Consider the following 18,101-nt stretch of genomic DNA (forward strand, 5'->3'; position numbering starts at 1 on the left):
TAGGTTATAACTATTCTGTACCCACGTGATTCTCTTGTCCAACTCGGCCTGTAAGTATCATATTCCTCTTCCACACGTTACACACACACATTCATGCACACACGCTCAGAAACTCACATATACCTGTTCTCACACAGGCACAGGCTCATATGCTCACTCACATATTCCAATCTTCACGCGCATACACACACTTCCATACACACACACACACACACACACACACACACACACTGTGTTTCCCTAGTTTATTTTATTTTTTCATGTTTCCCTAGTCTAGAGCAACAGAAGGATTATTGACTCTCAGTAATTTTTCTCTTAACACAATTTTTAAAGATCCCTTTACTTATGAAATCATATTGCTTTTGAAAGTTGCTTCCATGTAGGAAATCCCTCCCATCACTCACTCTAGTGAATCTGCTGACGTTGTCAGACGTACTGTTATGGCCAAAGCATCAGCTCTTTTCTAAAATAGCCTCTGTCTGAGACAGAGAGTATTGTTTGGACATGAGGTAGGAAGGAGTCAAGAGAAAATGTCTATACATTACATTTGTTACAAATGAGTAAAATTGAATTACAAAGGTAGTTCAAGTTACACCGTGGGTTAAGTAGACTACTTCTGACCTGTTCTGAGAATGAAACATTTTAAAATGTCTTCTATAAGGGAAGATATTATGATTTCCAAAAAACAGACTTACAAGTAGACATTTTTAATATACAAATAAATATGTCCAAAGAATAAACTAGTTGTGATCTCAAAAGCATTCAAGACTTAGCGACTCTACATTTTGTCATCCTGGAGTATTAATTATCAAGGTGTTATTTAAAGTGCAAACAGTCATTTCTCATAAATCCAAATGCTTATGAAAGGAGGTAGTTGCGTTATAGAAGATAAAAAGAGATGTAAGAACATGGCAAGGGCATTCTGAGCCCAAGAAAAGACAGGTTCCAAATTTCCATTCTGAAAACATCCCCTCTGTTCATATCTCTGCCTGGACTCTTGAATTTACTGCATGGGTTTCATGACAGATGTAAACAGCAAGGTTAAACAGGGGTGGCAATTCGGCCTGCAATTCATGATAGATTGGTCCTAGGATGTTTGCCTTTGTTCGGTTGTTTGCTTTTGGTTAAGAGCTGGACCCTTGAGGTTCACCAAGATATGCCCTAGAGTCTCTTGTCCTTCCGACTTATCACCTGACAGCACTGATTGTACAGTGTAATTAAAAGTCAAAGCTAGCTTTTGGGATAGAGACTCTAATGAAGGAGCCATCTGAAATTAGGACTTAAATAATGAAGGGTTCAGGGACATGGAAACTGGTATTTGTTATGCATTTTAATAGCAGAAGTTTGCAACTAATTGGAGGCTAACTAAACCCCTTGGACACATTTCAAGTCACGTCAGTTAATTTTGGTCCCCAAGGAACCTGATAGGACATGCAGCTTAGTCCTGCTTTTTCTATCTTAATTACCACATTGAGTTGTGCTAATATAGATTTACTTTGGAGACATGTTCTATGATTATAGCCAGACAAACATTGTTGGCATTTGTTTTTAATTCTAAGGGCATCAGATTCTAACTCAACATTAAAAATAATTGTCAACTTAAAGATAAATCCCAAATATTTTGAAATCATTGAAATATCTTTTAAATATGGAATTGGTAGAAATTTGTATTTATTGAATGTTGAAATAATTTCAAAATATGTAAATGGAACTCAAATGTTACTTCAAAGATTAGGTTTGCATGTTTTCATGGTTTTGATGTTCAGTTGATTCTAAACCATGATATAACAGATTCAGTTTATAAGCACATGCTTAGATAGAGCCTATAAAATTTTTAAAAGAGAAAACTAAAATTGAGTTAGTTTAACTCCGATAAACATTCTATATTCTCCTTTAAAGCAGAATTTTTTTCAGGAAATTGTGTTAATTTAATATGCTAGTTGAAATTTCTTACATTTTTTGTACAATATTTTGCAAAGCAGGTTTAAAGCTTCAGGAACTAATGCATTTGAAACAAAAACAGCAGATTTTCTGAAGTGAAAAGTTTGACTATAAGAATAATTTATATTTTAACATTGAAGAACATTTTACTTGTATGTATGTATGTATTTTTCTTTTTCCTTTTGTTTTAATTCTAGTATAGTTAATATAGAGTGTTAACACTACTTTCAAGTGTACAACATAATGATTCAACAATTATATATATCAATCACTAAGCGCTCATCAAGATAAGTGTACTTTTAATTCCCGTCACATATTTCACCCATTCCCCCAGGTAACCAACCCTCTGTTCTCTATAGTTAAAAGTCTGTTTTTTGGGTTTGTCTCTTTTTTTTCCTTTGCTCATTTTTTTCTTAAATTTCACATATGAATGAAATAACATGGTATTTCGCTTTCTCTGACTTATTTCATTTAGCATAATACTCTCTAGATGCATCCATGTTTTTGCAAATGAGAAGATTTCACTCTTTTTTATGGCTGAGTAATATTCCTCTGTGTGTGTGTGTGTGTGTGTGTGTGTGTGTGTGTGTTCTTTATCCATCCACTAATGGATACTTGGGTTGCTTCCATAATTTGGGTATTGTGAATAATGTTGCAGCAAACACAGGGTTGCATATATCCTTTCAAATTAGTGTTTTTGTATTCTTTGGGTAAATATCCACCAGTGCAATTACTAGATCATATGGTAGTTCTATTTTTTTTCATTTTTTGAAAAACTTCCATACTGTTTTCCACAGTCACTGCACCAGTTTGCATTCCCACCAACAGTGCACAAGTACTCCTTTTTCTCCACATCCTCATCAATACTGTGTTTCTTATATTTTGTTTTGTTTTGTTTTATTTCTGATAGTCAGGTGTGATGTTGAAGAATATTTTTAAGACTGATATCTCTGCTAAACTTTAATAATTTTTAATATTTGGTTTTACTTAAAATACTTTGCCTCCACTGCAAAAGTAAGAAGTTTTGGCTTAAAAGTAGATTAAGGTAGTTGAACTAAACACTCTCATTTTTGGTGTGGTTTATAGATATCTGATGAAATGTCACAAAACTGAGCACTTAAGAAAATTGTCCTTTTGCCTTATTTTTTCTTAGTTCTATGCCTGGGCTACATTTCTTGGACAGAGGCAAGTGATGATTTTGCTTCCAGAAGTCTTGTAAATCCAGAGGACCAGGAAGCATAGCCATCACTTCCTCTGAGCCTCTTGATCCCTTTCTTCACTTTCAAAAGTTATGAGAAATATTAAGGCCTATAAATGTCATCAGTTTTCTGATGCCATTTTGTTTTCTTCTTAAAATGCTATTTTGTTTTCTTCTATTATAAGCATGTAAAATGTCCTATTTTAGTATTGTTTTTATAGAGCAGAATGAACTCTTGATCTTAAGACAGATATAAGCAGAATAGGTTATTAAAAGAGATTAAACTCTAAATTAAGAAGAAAAACAACTAAAAGTTTCAATATGGGTTCAGTCTAAATTAATCCTGTCTAGTATACTCAACAGTGAACACAAATGAATAATCCCACTCACCATTTCTAATCAGCACACCCATTAAAATACTACCAGCAGAAGAGCCACAAAGAACATAGCAAAAGAGAGAAAATGGATTTCAGAAACAAGACATATCTTGGTTCAAATATCACCTCAGTGTGAGTTTAGAAAATCACTTAGTCCTTTATCTTTGATTTCTTCATTTGGAAAAAAAATGGGTAAAAATACTCAATGCATGGACTTACTGAAACTCTAATGAGGAGATCATGCAAGAGTTTTGGAAAATATGTCAATCCCTGTTTCTCTTCTAGATAACAAATACATATAGGGTCCAACATAACACTATGTGTGTATATATATATACACACACAGTATATATGGTATAGTACATATGGTATATATTCCATATATGTATATGGTATAACATAACACAGAATCTCTCATCTATCTATCTATCTATCTATCTATCTATCTATCTATCTATCATCTATCCATCCATCCATCTATCTATTATAAAGGTATTTTGGACCATACCTTTATAATATAATTGCTTAGTTAACATGTATGTGTTCTAGAAGACAATACATTATACATTTCTCACTGGAATCTAGCTTCCATATTGCACCTCAGTATAATTCCCAATATTTCCTCTACTAACAACAGCAAAAGAGCATAACTCTGCCTTCAAAACTCTTTATCTTTCTTTAGTAATATATTTAGGCTTGTCATATAATTTAAGTTATACATTTAATTTTTTTCATGGTTGTAAGTTCCAAAGAAACAGGAATGACTTTCAATAAAAGGGATATTAAGAAATTGTTGCAAGATATCCTCATTTTTAGTGAAATAATATGAAGAATAATACACAAAATTTTCTAAAGCGATAGCAGACATTTTCTTGGTATGAAACTAAGGTAGCTTTTATAATTCAGGCTTTTCTGCATGTTTCTTGTCATTGATTTGAAACTATTATTTAAAATCCCTGATTGGGCATTGGTATTGTCAAACGACTTTTCAAGCAATGATTAAAAATTTATTTAATTTCATGTGGAATATTTTGATGATCCAGAGTAGTTCTGATCCTTTTCCAGATATTAATATTTCAGAATCAAATAAGGATCTATTCTTTATGACACATTCATAGAGCTACTTTAAATTTACCCTGCATAGTTTAAGTGCTTTTAAGGTCACGTACTCTTCTCAATGTTTCCAACTCATGCACTCCTCTGCTGTTCCCTCCAGGAGACTGTCCCCCTAACTCCCCCAATTTAACATCAAAAGATCACCCATGTGTTAAGGAGAAGGTCAAAATTTACTTCCACTGGGCTTTCTTCCCTGATTCACTGAAGAGGCAGCCACATCCAGAAGTGATTTTTCCCTCTTGTGAACTCTTATAACATACAACATAGTATTTGGTGTTTCCCTTAAGGATGTTTATCATGTTTGTAAAATTTTCAAACTTTGTTTAGTGTATAGGCCCTTAGAGGGCCATTTCTGTCTTTCTTTTTATTGAAATGTAGGTGGCCTACATTATTATGTTAGTTTCATGTGTACAACACAGTGATTCAGCATTTATATACATTACAAGTGATTGCCATGATAAATCTAGCTACCACCCACCACCATATGAAGTTGTTACATATTATTAACTATATTCCTATGCTGTACATGGGATCCCCATATTCTATGGTTTCACTTGTATGTGGAATATATATTAAAAAAAAAACAGAACAAAATAACAGACCCATAGATACAGAGAATAGTACCTTGGTTGCCAGAGGGGAAGAGAATGTGAGGATGGGTGAGTCAGGGGAGAGGCATTAAAAGCGGTCATTTCTTATTTAATGTGTATCTCCTAGATGGCCTCACCCAACACTTCATACAACATCATGGGTACTTAGGAAATTTTGGTTGAAATAAATCATTGCAAGTATAATACACTAACACTTTTCAAGACATCTTGAAAAGTTATTTGATATACATTTATCCAGTCATTATCTACACATACAACTATAAATCAATCACTACTTAATATGCAAAAACATTTAAAGAATAGAAAAACTCTTGGATGTATACGACTCTTTATTAAAATATGTCTAAATTATCAGATTTTGACAATTCTAAAGAATATAAAACATATTTCATTTTTATGGTAGGATATCCCTAAATGCAATGAAATATTACTTTGAAATTTGTGGATGCATAAAATGATACTTACCATATCAACATTGTCGATCTGTAAGCAACAGATTGCACTTTGTCAAGAGCATAAATCCAGCAAATATTCATGGGGAAAGTTATATAGATGTAACATAATGAAAAAATTGTTTGACCTTAAAATTTAATTGTATACTTGATCAGGATCCCATTAAAAAAAAAAGATGGAGAGGAGCCAAGAAAGAAATAGAACCACTTTTTTTTCTTTTTTTTCTTTTTGTTTGCATGTGAGATTCTGGACAGTGGAGCCTGAGACTAACTAACACTAAATAGGGTAACTCATATGAGGCACCATAGTACTAAAATGATAAAGCATTTAAGAGAAAAAAATTCAAGGTTAATGTTGTTTCAGTTGGCAAATAGGGTAGTCATTTTATCTTGGCATGTACCGTATACTAAATATTTAAAATACCAATAGTTCAGGGAATGGGACTAAATAACGGGCTGAAATTTAAAATCTTATTTAATTACATTTAAATGTAGGTTACATATTTTGATAGGGCAGACAGTGGTTAGTATTTTCAATCCCGTGATCAATGCAAACATTCTATGGATATGGTGAGGGGCCAACTTCATATTTCTATGTATTTATCTCAATGGATTATGTATATCATATATTTTAAAAAGCTACAGGGCTAGAATAGAAGCCTGTGGATTGAAGGGCCAATATATCAAAACACATAAGTTTTGAATATTAACCCACTTTCATGAAAGTGACAGATGGTGTCTCGGCCAGTGCCTTTAGTTAGTGATATTACCAATCCAAACCCAGCAGTCTTGCTCTGCATGATGATAATTCTCACAACTGCTTTGTGTGTCTTTCTGAAAAAAAGCTACACAAATGTATAAAATATTTTTTCTAATTGCTGAAACTTTCAAAAAAACATATTTTTTTTGGTTTAGTGCTGACATTTTTTATTGCATATTAACCAAGTTTAATAATATGTTAGGCTATTTATCAAGTAGAAAAGCAGGATCTAATCTGCTCACCAGGTTCTGCAGCTGAGGCATGAGAAAATGAATATTATTATTCTAGCTCATGTATATAATCATGCTAGTTCAACTCTGGGAAGAAAATATGGAAAATCTATATCTTTTTTTCTGTACTCTCAAGATTAATTTTGGGTTTATTTTATTAAAAATTTAACAAATGTTAAGGAAAAACTTTACATGATAGAAATATTGAATTAATAAAAGATGCCATCAGGATCAGAAAGCAATACATATGTTGGGGGTGCCTGAGTGGTTTAGTTGGTTGAGCTGCTGACTCTTGATTTTGGCTCAGGTCATGATCCCTCAATCATGGGATTGAGCCCTGTGGCAGGCTCTGAGCTGAGCATGGAGCCTCCTTAAGACTTTCTCTCTCTCTCTCTCTCTCTCTCTCTCTGCCCCTCTTCCACTCCCACCCCTCCTCTCCCCCTGCCTCACAAATTAAAAAAAAGCAATACGTAGGTGATTTCCTACATTTGCTTAATAGAAATATAGTAGTAGACCATCTTGTTCTCACTCCAAAGAGAAATGTAAGTGGGTCCCAAGAATACAGGCAGATGAGATGATTGAGTGTTGTGGAAAATGATTGGCTACATCTTATGAAGTGTTAGACACTGAACATATAAATGCAATCAGTAAAAACACATACATATAGTATATTTATATAAGTTTATTTATTTGACAGAGAGAAAGTCTGAGCAGAGGAGGGGCAGAGGGGGAGAGAGAGAGAGAGAGAAGCAATCTTAAGCAAGCTTCATGCTCTGCACTGAGCCTATCATGGGGCTTGATCTTATGACCCATGAGATCATGGTCTGAGCAGAAATCAAGAGTCATATGCTTAACCATCTGAGCCATCCCCCCCCCCCCACACACATATTATTTCCATACCTATTTACCTATCTATATAGATTATCTATACCTAGAGAGAGATAAAAGGAACATATTCTTTATTATGTTGGGCTATACCTTTTTTTTTTATAATGTTACTTTTTTATGAGTTGAAGAAAGCCACTCAAGGTGCCACACATTCCCATTTTATCTATCATGGCTTCTTTATATTTTAGTTTGTATCAGTTGAACTGGACCCCATAGCTTTTCTCCTTATACCACCAGTCAGTGGAAATGCAGATCTACTGTCACTAGCCCCTGGTACTGCCCATTACTTGTGTTTGAAAGAAGACTTCAAACAACTGATGAGATCACACCCCCAGTCGACAACCTGAATGCGTTTGAGAAACCAATCTGAGCAGAGAACTTAGTTATGCTGTGCCTGGACTTCTGATAGATGGGTATTATTTTCAGTCACTAATTTTGTGGGGATTTGTTATGTAGCAATAGAAAAGCAATGCAGTTTTACTTACACCTAATCCTTTGAGGCACAACTAACAAGTGTCCACCTTGCATTAGCTTAGTGAGAGGAAATTTCCCGGAAGTCCCAGTAACCACAGAAAGGGTAGGGATGCTCATCTGAGATGCAATTGGGACGTGACCCTCAAGTACTGCCAGGGCACAGTTGGAAACCATCGCCGCTCTCTACCTTTGTTGCCTTCATTGTCTCAGACCACTTTCTTCCACAAAATAAGCAAAACAATTGCTGGGTTCTTGGCAGCATTGTTCAGGGTTTCATCACTGGTGAAACGATCCCTTTCCTCAGCTTTTATGGAAGATTTTCCAGCACGTTGGCCTCATCTGAGTCATCGTGGTTTTACTACAACTAGTCAAGTGTGGTGTCAAGGAAGATGATGGGTGGACCACACCCTTGAGAACCATATGCTTAGCATGTAGGCAAGATCCTGAAGCAAAAAAGAAAAAAGAAAAAAAAATCTGTTTATAGAAGTCCAGGGGAATGCTGGGAAAAGAAAAAATGATAAAAACAGTAGAAGAAACAAATATTCATTCAACAAATATTCATTCATCTATGCCAACAACTCTAAACCCTGAAGGTACAGTTCACGGATCTTCTGCCATCAATGATGCTTACTTTCTGGAGAGTAGAGATACACATTACACACATCAACAGAAAGAGGTATAATAAAATAACATTAATAAATTCTCAGGAAACAAACAATAGGATTCAGAGGTACTGTGGGTGACAGGGAGGAGTCCATTTTCTGTCCTGAGCAGTTTGCCAAGGTTCAGTTTTTGGAGTGTGGCTGAGAACTTCTGCTTGTTCGCAGATAAAACTTTTTTAGAATCCAAAGACTCGTAAGAGATCCGGACTTAATATAAGAAGTTTAAATTCTGTATCTCTACCTTTAAGCTTTTATTCTTCTTTCTTTCTCTCTCTCTCTCTTTTTTGAGAGAGACAGAGAGAGAGAGAGAGAGAGAGAGAGAAAGAGAATGCATGTGGTGGAGGGCCAAAGGGAAAGGGAGGGAGAGAATCTTAAGCAGACTCCGTGCTCAGCAAAGAGCTTGACCTGGGGCTTGGTCCTAGGACCTTGTGATCATGAACTGAGCTGAAATCAAAAGTGGGAAACTTAAACAATTGAGCCACCCAGGTGCCCCAAAGATGACTAAAGTCTCTGGCTCAACATTTCTCATTAAAACTTTTTTTTTACATTTATTTATTTTTGATAGAGAGCACAAGTGGGGAGGGACAGAGAGACACAGAATCCGAGGCAGGCTCCAGGCTCCGAGTTGTCAGCACAGAGCCCAACTCAGGGCTCGAACCCACAGACCACGAGATCATGACCTGAGGTGAAGTTGGACGCTCAACCGACTGAGCCACCCAGGCACCCTATCAACATTTCTCATTTTAAAATTGGCATGATCATACCTATTTCATAGGGCTACAGTGAGCATTACATGGGATGATGAATATGTGTGAACCACACTGAGAGGTGCCTGGCATACAATAATTGCCTAAAATTTGCTCTTGTAATTCTGCGCGTGGCTCCAGTTTGTCCTGTATATTATTGCTTCCTGATTATTAAAACATACATACTTATTAGAATTTGCATATCCAAAACCATAATTTCATTTATGTGCCTCAAAACAAAATAGAAAAATAATAAAAAGTAAAGTCTAATGAGAATATATGAAAAAAATTCAACTTAACTAAAATTCAAGTGAATACTTATATTAAAATAACAAATAGTTCCTCCTTTTCATCTACCCAAATATAGAAGATATTTGAAAAAACTTTTAATGTTTGCTTGTTTTTGAGAGAGAGAGAGAGTGCAGGCAGGGGAGGGTTAGAGAGAGAGGAGACACAGAAGCTGAAGCAGCTCCAGGCTCCAAGCTGTCAGCATGGAGCCCGGTGTGGGGCTCCAACTCACGATTCGTGAGATCATGACCTTAGCGGAAGTTGGACGCTTAACAAACTGAGCCACCCAGGCGCCCCTAGAAGATATTTTAAAAGAGAGAATAGTCTTAACTAATACACAGTAAAATAGTTTAAGTTATGGTATATTTACAGAGTAAAAAAAAAACAGTAATGGAAATAACATTTATTATATATTTTCAAAAATATTAGCTTCTAATTATGTTATTATGGTGAATATAAGTAAATAAACTATAAAATTATGAGTTCAGTATGATCCAAAATGCTTCAAAATATAAATTAAAATAAAACACACATGATGAGAAATAATACAAGATGTTAAATCACTTGCTACTTTTTTCTGAAGTTATTTTTTTATTACCATTTCTGTATTTCATGCCTTCAAATTTATTACAAGAAGTGTACCTTATTTTATGTTCAGAAAAATATTTTAAAAATTAAATGTGAACTGTTTTCTTATAACCTACATAATGCCAAACATTTTGGTAGAACTTCCTATTTTTTTATACTTCCGTGTACAGATATTTCATGGAAGTCTTTTATTTAAATCCTTTGTTCTAACATGGAATTATCCTAGATGATTTCAGCAGGATGTGAGTCAATGCAGAGAACCGTGTTTATAAAAGTCATCAGCAAGGGCTTGCAGAGACGCAGGTCCTTTTCTGGAGGTCCAGAACCGACACACGTGGGAAGCCATAGGAGTCTCTGAAGCAGCTGCTGGAGGACATTAAAACAAGGAGTCGCCCCAGGAGAACAGCAGCTTCTCTGTTCAGAGGCTGGAGTCAGAATGCCTGCAGTTCCAATTCTGAGATCATAAAGTCACAGTCATCCCCATGCTACTGAGCACCCAGAGGGATGGAGAAGGCTTTGGGTATGGCTTTCTTGGCCATTAAGAGAACATTTACATTTTTCTTCTCAAATATTTGCTATATGTAAATCAATTTTTGTATTATTGTTTTTAGTGATAGTCTTTAGAATGAAATTCAAAGGTATTGCTTTTTTAAGTTTATATTTGAGAGACTGGGGGGAGGGGAAGGGAAGGGAAGGGAAGGGAAGGGAAAAGGAGAAGAGAAGAAGAGAAGAGAAGAGAAGAGAAGAGAAGAGAAGAGAAGAGATGGGAAAGGAAGGAAAGGGAAGGGAAGGGAAGGGAAGGGAAGGGAAGGGAAGGGAAGGGAAGAGAATCCCAAGCAGGCTCCACGCCATCAGTGTAGAGCCCAAAGCAGGGCTCGATCCCATGAGCCATGAGATCATAACCTGAATCGAGATCAAGAGTCAGTTTAACTGACTGAGCCACCCAGGCACCCCCAAAAGTATTATTGTGATATAGATGTGTACCCACACATAAAATCAAATCACATCATAGCCAGTATCAAAAATTGTAAGCCAAATATAGAGGTTAAAATGAAGATTTCATTAAGTAATTTTGTCTAAATTATAACAATTAGAGCAAAACTTACATTATGGAATTATATCATCGGTTCAATCAAAATTTAAAAAAAAACTTAGCCATTCTTTAAAACACAGTATGTTAGCATGTTTTTCTTAACTATACTCTTATTTCGCTTCATTTACCTCTAGATTTTGTTCTATTCTGCTTCTGTCTTCTACAGTTCCCTCTATCTATATTGTCTTAATTCTTTGCATTAAATACTCCAAAAGAGGCATAGGGAGCTTCTAAATTTCCCATTATCTAAAGATGAACTTCTTATCCTTTGTCACTAATACCACTATTGGACACATTACAAGACTACCCTTCTATTTCAGGTAACTTTATAAAATTACTGTTTCTTAGCTTCCTCCACGTGTATAGTACCCTCTTATATATAGTGCTCTCCCAGCAAGGAAACTTGACCTGAAGGGAACTATATTCTTGCCTCCCACACTCAACTTGTTTGATCTCCCATACTAAATAAAATACAGCCTGACCTCCATCAAAACACATTTCTGCAACATCTCCTTGACTTTGGGCTAAAGGCAATATGGCTAACACTCCACTGATTTCCAAGATTGATTTGGCTGGCTGATCAAGTGTAAAGGTAGCTGTCTCCTTTTCCCTTCATTGCTTCATGTGTACACATGAGGTCAAGAGAAAGGAAAGCTTTCTCAATAAACAAACCCTATCCTTCAGTAATTGGACTTGACAAACACCATCTCCTGACAGAGCCTTCAAATACATTCTCATCAACTATGAATTGGCATAAACACACTCATGGTTTCGTTAGTTTTTATTTGCTTTAGACATAACATGTAATTTGGAAGACATTCCAAATCACTGACATAACTTTGTGTTCACATGCTTGTTTTAGGCAAACATGCCTATGCCACATTATGCTATAAAACATGATGGGTAAATTTCTGATTTTTTTCTAACTTATTTCTAAGCATAGTAACATTCACAATTGGTGTATATTTTATTTTTATTTTTTTAAGTTTAATCAGTTATTGAGAGAGAGAGAGAGAGAGAGAGAGAGAGAGAACGTGGGGGGAGAGGCAGAGAGAGAGGGAGAGAGAATCCCAAGCAGGCTCTGAGCTATCAGTGCAGAACCCCACACGGGGCTTGATCTCACAAACTGTGAGATCACGACCTGAACCGAAATCAAGATTCAGACGCTTAACAACTGAGTCACCGAGGCACCCTTATTTTTTTAAATAGGCTCCACACCCAATGTGGGGCTTGAACTCACTACCCTGAGATTAAGAGTCACATGCTCTACTGACTAAGCCAACCAGGTGTCCCACAATTGGTTTATTAATGACTTCCTTTAAGAGATATGCAAAAAATTCAAGGATATTTATGCATGCTTAAATAATTCTCAACATAAATGAGCTTCCAGTCATTCTTTATATGTTTTCCCCTAAAAGTATTACAATTTGCTGGTAGTTCTAAAAACTCTACTTATGTATACCAAAATTACATTTGGTCTCCGATAATTATTTTTAACAGAACTACATTGCCTTTTTCATCCCATAAGTAGTAGATGATATGTTGGAACTTTTATATGGAATGATTTCAATACTAAAAATTTTTGATCTGAAATAGAATTTTCAGTCACATTTTCAAATCAGTCACATGGGTCAATAACAACACATATATGTATTGAGTGTCTACAAGGCACTGTTCTAGGTACTGATTTTTTAAAAAAATGTCCTTTAAAACACTACTTTGCAAGCTTATAATAGTGCTATATTACTTTTATAATTTAAAAATTGCCTATAGTTTTCTCATAGTTTCTAGGGATCGGAAAGTAGGATGTCATTATTATATTATTACACTGATTCATTTTATTTTTATGTTATTCATCACCCTATATACCACTTCTCTAAATTGTGAATCAGCACTTGAATGATTTAACCCTATTTTTCCACAGGAGATTTTTACACCACTAAATACATGCTACAACTATACAGCCAAGAGATATTTCTACATTGTTTTATTCATTATAGCATGTGCAGCATTTTAATTACTGCACAGAATGCAGATTTCCCCCAAGGGCACCCACTGTGGAAAATGTTTAAATGTAATCACAATAAATCTTCTTATCCTTGTTATTTAAAACCTCCATCATTAAAACTCTGGGTTTTCCTGAAATACTGTTCCTCCCAGATCCCATTTCAGAAAAGTCATGCTTAAAGAGAACAACAATAGAATGGGTCCAAAAACATTTTTAGTTAAAACTTATGAAGACACTTTCATAGTGTGCCACTTACCATTGTGTGTGCAAGCCAAGGACATTTTTATGATTTGACAGTTATCTAATCTACTGTTTATAATATACGGAAATTCATTTATTCTCTAGGCATCTGGGCTTTATCTGTCTTGGTGAGTTTTTTATGAGTCACCCAACAAATTAAAATATTTCAGGAAGAACAAACAATGAAGTACAGAAATAAAGCAAGTCGGAAAAATCAGGAAATAGTAATATAGTGGTTTGGGTAAAGTGACTCTAACAAGAATGTTATATATTTTGTATATAATATTATGCATATACTATTATGAGCCATCTACATTCAATTTGAGTTATCTTTCTAAATAACAATAATAACCCATAGTAACATTCTGACTTCGCTTATCAAGCTATTTTCAAATACAAACACAAAAGCAAACAGAAATGATAAAGGTAAATAGTGGGAGTGTAAGATTACTAAATACTAATGATAATTAAGTACACAGTAGTAGCTGGGGCGCCTGGGTGGCTCAGTCAGTTAAGCATCCAACTTGGGCTTGTAGGAGGATTCTCGCACAGACAGTCATGACCCTGAGGCTTTTCTTTCCAGGGAGCAACTTTATTTGTGCCGGCATTGACTCAGTTGGGTTCGTACCCAAAGCACTGAGCCCTGAAAGCCACTTGGTGTAGTTTTTCATAGGCTTTTTACTTCTTTGTCTCCCGTATATGGTAACACGCAAACAGGCAGTCTGAGTGGTCTCATGTTACAAGGTCATGAGGGATGTCATGTATGCATATAATCAGGTTGCCTTGGCTGTTTTGTTTGTTTTTCCTTCCTAAGGGAGTGGACCCTACCACAGGCTCAGGTCATGATCTCTTGACTTGTGGGTTTGAGCCCCGCGTCAGGCTCTGTGCTGACAACTCAGAGCCTGGAGCCTGCTTCAGATTCTGTGTCTCCCTCTCTCTCTGCCTCTCCTCTACTCATGCTCTGTCTCGCTCTGTCTCTAAAAAATACATAAATGTTAAAAAGAAAATTAAGTACACAAGTAGCAGATATTTCAGTAGAAAAGTAAGCATTTTCTAAGGTTATTATATTTAAAGATATGATATGTAAGTTCTAGAAGCCATGTGAAATTTAACATTGTGCTAGACATTAAATTTAAGTTTTTGTGTGATTTTGAAGAAACCTATAAAATACAGCCAGAGTACGTAGTGTTATGGTGTTAATGACCTTGAGTTGGAAAGCAACCAGTGTCCACAGGTTTGGAATTAGAGACAGATTTCCAGGCTCTTTTTATAAATTACTCTTTCCTTTCTCATCTATTAGCTACATTTTGCAAAAAGTCTAGGTCACCTGATGAATTAGTTCATTTATTTTAATGAGGTACATACAGTAATGTATGAAAAATAAAAACCCTTTAAGCATTGCAGGATCCTAAGCAGAAATGCTATTCCTGACAGCAATCTAGTAATCAAGGCTTGCAAAGCTGTAGCTTGGAAAATTTGTTGTATTTCTTCCTCTTATGGACATTTTCAATTAAATATAAAGATTTTTTGCTTCACATGGTGGTTTTAAATTGGTATTTCATCATTTTATGTATTGCTGGCGCTGGCTCTGGGTTATTTAGCATTTATTAATAAATTCCATTTTGACCTTTCCCAGGTTTTGCTATTTATTAGGTGTTTTTGCACTATTGCAGAGATGACTGAGCAGAATTGGGGAATTTTTTTTACCCCTTTTAAAACCTCATACTTTATTTTTACATTGACCTTTAAAGTTGGTATGTAGCTAAGATTTGAAAGTTCTGTTTAAAAACCACCCTGCTGAAACATCAGACAATCCCAAAAGTTCAAAACAGATTGGCTAGCGGATGGCTGAAAGCTGAAAGCAAAGGAGTCCAGGAAGAAGAAGAGAGAAAAGAAACAAGGAATGTCGGGAGAGGGAGGACTTCGGCATATTCGCCATGACCACTTGTTCCGTAAATCATTACTGACTTAGGAAGGCAGGAAGTACACTTTGCGTAAATAAGTCGTGTCTGATGGAAAGTGACTTCTGAATATGCTTGAGTATATTTGGAGAAGGGACATTTTGTTTTTCCATTTGTTTATTCTACCTTGAATAGGCCACCCTAGTTTTATTTAGTTGATTTCATAAAACAGGTCAAATTTATCCCACGTTAAAATCTGTGGGATGTTTAGTTTTTTAAGGATGCAGTCACTGATTGGTTTATGTTTTACGCTTGGTTCATACTTGGAGTTCCAATGCCAGAGATTACAAAATGGCTTAAAGAATAAAAGCTGTCTGACATAAGGTCAGAAGGATTATAATTCTCTTATTGCTTGTGGCCAATAAAAGCCATAAACACGACTAATTGTGTTCTGCAGAGTCCCATAAGCTAGTGGAGTAATGCTCTTTCTCATTTGGAATTTTTCCGGACTGCTCGTTTTTTATCGAGGCCTTGGCATCTGCAAGAAACTATTTGTTACCTGCGTTTTCTAATGGACAACAATGTTCTCTTTTTCTTCATTAAAGTGTCATCCAGTGAAAGATGAAATCTCGTTTTTAATCAAGCAGCAAAGTGTAACTGATTATATGTAACAAAATAGTTTGATGTTTATAGAGCTATTTAAAATAAAAAGGCATCATTGACTGAGATAAACTATAGTGTAAATAACCCATGTGTAGTAATAAAATGGCTTATTACATGATGAATGGTGCCAAAGAGTTCAAGTTTTATCAAAGAGCTATATTTCAAATTTTAATCCAACTTACTCTTTCTTCTCCTATCTTTGAAGTATTGGAGACTATCTCTTTAGTTAAGCTTAGAAATATGCTGTTGAAGCATCATAGCTAAAATATTTGGCAAAACTGTGAAACATAGATCTTGACCTTGTAAAAATTAATAATTCATATTGATTCTGGGTTTCAAAAGTGAATTCTCCAAACTTTGCTAGAGTGTTCTGCCACATATTGTGTTACGTACTTAGGAAGATGCAGATATAAATCAGGAGTCACATGTAGAGTTCCCATCCTCGGGACAGCCTAGGAGCCCGTGTTCACCCTCCATTTGTATTTGCTCTATTATGAAAAATCTTAACGTTGATTATAACTTTTGGAATGTGTGCGTAAAGAAGAAGGCAAGGGTTCTATTTATTCGAGTGAATTAACTGTAATAATGGTAGAACAGAACTGGAATCTAATGTACTTTGTCATATATTTTCTTTTTTCAAATAGTGTATTAAGATAATATTTATACAACATGAAGTTAACTGTGTTAAAGTGACACTTAAGTAGTGTTTAGTACATTCACAAGGTGGTGCAACTACAATCTTTAGTTCCAAAAGATTTCTATCACCAAACTCATTAATCAGCTTCTCTTCATTCCTCTACACCCCTAACCATAGCAACCGGTCTCTATGCATTCACCTAGTCTGGATATCTCATGTAATTGCAATCATATAATATGTGGCTGTTTTGTGTTTGGTTTCTTTCACTGAACATATTATTTTAGAGGCTTATATTTTCTCCTAAGAAACACCTATTCAGTACTAAATTATGTTTATCCTTGAAATGTTGGAGAGCAGACAACAAATGTTGTTAGTCCAGAGACCGGGGCAAAATTTTCGAGTTTCCAATTACAATACTTGAGGTATAGTGCATATTATTTAACCTTTCTGGGCCACATGCCTTTCCACATAATTAAGAAAGAAATAGGGGCGCCTGGGTGGCGCAGTCGGTTAAGTGTCTGACTTCAGCCGGGTCACGATCTCCTGGTCCGGGAGTTCGAGCCCCATGTCAGGCTCTGGGCTGATGGCTCAGAGCCTGGAGCCAGTTTCCGATTCTGTGTCTCCCTCTCTCTCTGCCCCTCCCCCGTTCATGCTCTGTCTCTCTCTGTCCCAAAGATAAATAAACGTTGAAAAAAAAAATTAAAAAAAAAAAGAAAGAAAGAACTATTTATTAGGATGATTTTGAATAATAAATGACATAATGTTAAAAAGTTCTAGAACGTAATATGTCCTCGATTTTTATTCCATTCGACCATGGCAGAGATAAAATTGTTGCAATATCTTCATAATTCGATGATCGAATTGATATTTACTCAAATATTTCTGTTAATATTTATTGACTTGTAGGTGAGTGAATAATAAATACAACTCATCTCACGTATATCAATTTTGTCATTACTTTGATTCCATATCTATAAAGATATTCTGTTTTTACTTCATAAATTTTAGTAAAAGTATAGAGTTTAATGGAAATTACCCTTAAAAAATCACAACATTGTTATGTTTGGTCTGCAGCCTATTTTGCCTGAATTGGAAATTTTTTTTTAATTTTGACCCATTTTATAAGATTTCTATGTTAATGATGAAATTATTCTACAGAAGATAATGTATTCCTTAGGAAAGAAGTTTCAACAAAGCAAAGCAATGTTGGATCACAAAGCTGTTTCTG

This window comes from Prionailurus bengalensis, chromosome D3, assembly GCF_016509475.1.
Source record: "Prionailurus bengalensis isolate Pbe53 chromosome D3, Fcat_Pben_1.1_paternal_pri, whole genome shotgun sequence".
In the NCBI taxonomy this organism is placed as follows: Eukaryota; Metazoa; Chordata; class Mammalia; order Carnivora; family Felidae; genus Prionailurus; species Prionailurus bengalensis.